Raw genomic sequence first — 2,415 nt, 5'->3', positions numbered from 1 at the left:
AAAGAAGTGTAAACATTAAGTAAAGGGTCAAAACTCAAAATCTTATATAAGGATTACATTACAAAGATCAAGGTACCAAACTTGAAACCCAGGCATTTTCTTAAAAAGGCTGTGATTAAAAAATATTTATCGAAGTACGTTGTTAAATATAGTACCATGTGCATTGTTGTTTGTATTTCGCAATGATTATGATTTAAATTGTAAAAAAAAGATGCTTAATTACATTGGAAATGCAGTTTTAAAGGACTGTTTGGATTACCTTAATGATAAGATCAGTAGAATCATCAAGAACTTAAATCACGAGACGATCCGACGGCCAGGAAAGGTTACACGCAGCTCCAATAGAGATCTTATACACCTAAACCAAACAAGCCATAAGGATTTCAACAACAAAAAACTAAACACAAATTAAACAAATCTCTACGTATTTTTGAGCAAATCGAGAAATTAAACACACATAATGATGAATTTAGTTACCTCTCTTTCATTAATCATGGGGATTTGAACAAGAACCTTAGGAAATCCAGCACTACTAATTAGAGAACATGTTCATATTTGTATATAACATTGCCATTCCAAGCAACAAAAAACATCCAAACATCTCTCGTCAAAACTAGCACATATCTACCAAATACTTCCACCTTGTTTGCATATCTGTTGCATCCAAGGAAGAAAGAAAATGACAAGGAAGAAGGTGAAGTTAGCTTTCAAACTAATGACTCGGCAAGAAAAGCAACATTCAAGAAAAGGAAGAAGGGTCTGATGAAGAAGCACTACTAGATATTCGGCAAAATCTGACCAAGGTCGACCGACTAACTTTGGTCGGTCAAATAACCGGCCAAAAAACCGATCAAAGTTGGTCGGTTTTTCAAAATATTTTATTTTTTAATTTTTTTTACGAAACCGACCAACTTTGGTCGGTTTTCTTTGGCGCAAAAATGCAGGAAACTATTTTTGAGCCCCGCGAAATTTATTTTTCAAGAAACCGACCAACTCTGGTCGGTTTTTCAATTAAAATAAATAAAAATTAATATTAAAAAAACCAACCAAAATTGGTCGGTTAATTTGGCCAGTCATTTTAAAAAATCGACCAACTTTTATCGGTAATTTTATTTTTTAATAAAACCGACCAACTTTGGTCTGTTATTTTCGTGCGAAAACACAATTAAAGAGTATATCTTAAAAAAAAGACATTCTTAAAACAAAATGCACCAATGGTCTTGTGGTAGAATAGTATCCTGCCACAGTACAGACCCAGGTTCGATTCCCAGATGGTGAATCTTTTGATTACATAATTAAAAAACCGACCAACTTTGGTCGATTTTTTTTTGCAATATTGTTTTTTTGAATTTAATTGACCAATCAACGTTGGTCGGTAAATTCCGATCAACTTTGGTCGGTATATCTTTCCGACCGTCAAAATACCGTCCACACATAAATGGTCGCGTTTTGATCAGTAATTGGCCATAACCGACCAACTTTGATCGATTTTTTTGGTCGGTGTTTAGCGGATTTCTAGTAGTGAAGGTGAGTGAATTGAGCACACTTTGTGGAATTGATGCTTGTGCTCTTATTTATAGCCCTTATGAAATCCAACCTGAGGTATGGCCAAACACCATGGGAGTTCAACGCGTGCTCGCGGAGTTCAAGAGAATGTCAGAGATGGAACAAAGCAAGAAGATGGTGAATCAAGAGAGTTTTATTAGACAAAGGATTGCAAAAGCAAGCGCGCAGTTGAAGAAACAAAGCAAAGAGAACAAAGAGAAGGAGATGACTGAAGTTATGTACTAGTGTTTGGTTGAAAAAGGGCTGCAGAATTTGAACTTGGGAGATTTGAAAGTTCTTGGTTGGGTTGTTGATCAGAATTCGAAGGAGATTAATAATAGGATTGAAGCATTTAAAAAAGGGGCTTCCACTTCTTCTTATGCTGCTGTTGTTTCACAGGCTGCTGCTCCTCCACCAGTAGAGCAAAAACCAGTGGTGGAATTAGGGTTGAAGGGGATGCAGAGGACACAAACAGAGTGGTTTAATGATTGGATGAATAACAACACAAGTGAATAGCAGATTGGATTTGGACATGGAGATGAGATGATTATGCCTAATTTTAGTGATAACCACAACACTAGTGTGTGGCCTAATGCTTTCTTTCCTTAGATTTATTTTTCATGTTATGTGATCCCTTCTGCATGGAGTTTCTTTTCTGGATTTTTCCTTTTGCCTTATTTTTTGTCCTCGTTAATTTCTGAACCAGATTCATGTTATTTTTTGCTTTGTACATTCGGTATTTGATTGTTTAGAATTCATGGAATCAGTAAAAGAAGAAGTGACAAGTGAAGCTAATGTGGTTAATTGAAATTGGCAGTACTCCTTGTGCAAGCACGTAACACGAGAAAAATCAAGAGTTGCCCTTTCATA

At 35.8% G+C, this 2,415-nt stretch overlaps 1 pseudogene; it reads left to right on the top strand.

Moving 5' to 3' along the window:
• Positions 1-211: 211 nt before the first annotated feature.
• LOC107832124 (agamous-like MADS-box protein AGL80) lies at positions 212-2,154 on the top strand (annotated as a pseudogene).
• Positions 2,155-2,415: the final 261 nt, after the last annotated feature.

This window comes from Nicotiana tabacum, chromosome 4, assembly GCF_000715075.1.
Source record: "Nicotiana tabacum cultivar K326 chromosome 4, ASM71507v2, whole genome shotgun sequence".
Taxonomy (NCBI): domain Eukaryota; kingdom Viridiplantae; phylum Streptophyta; class Magnoliopsida; order Solanales; family Solanaceae; genus Nicotiana; species Nicotiana tabacum.
This window is presented reverse-complemented; position numbering and strand designations above follow the sequence as displayed.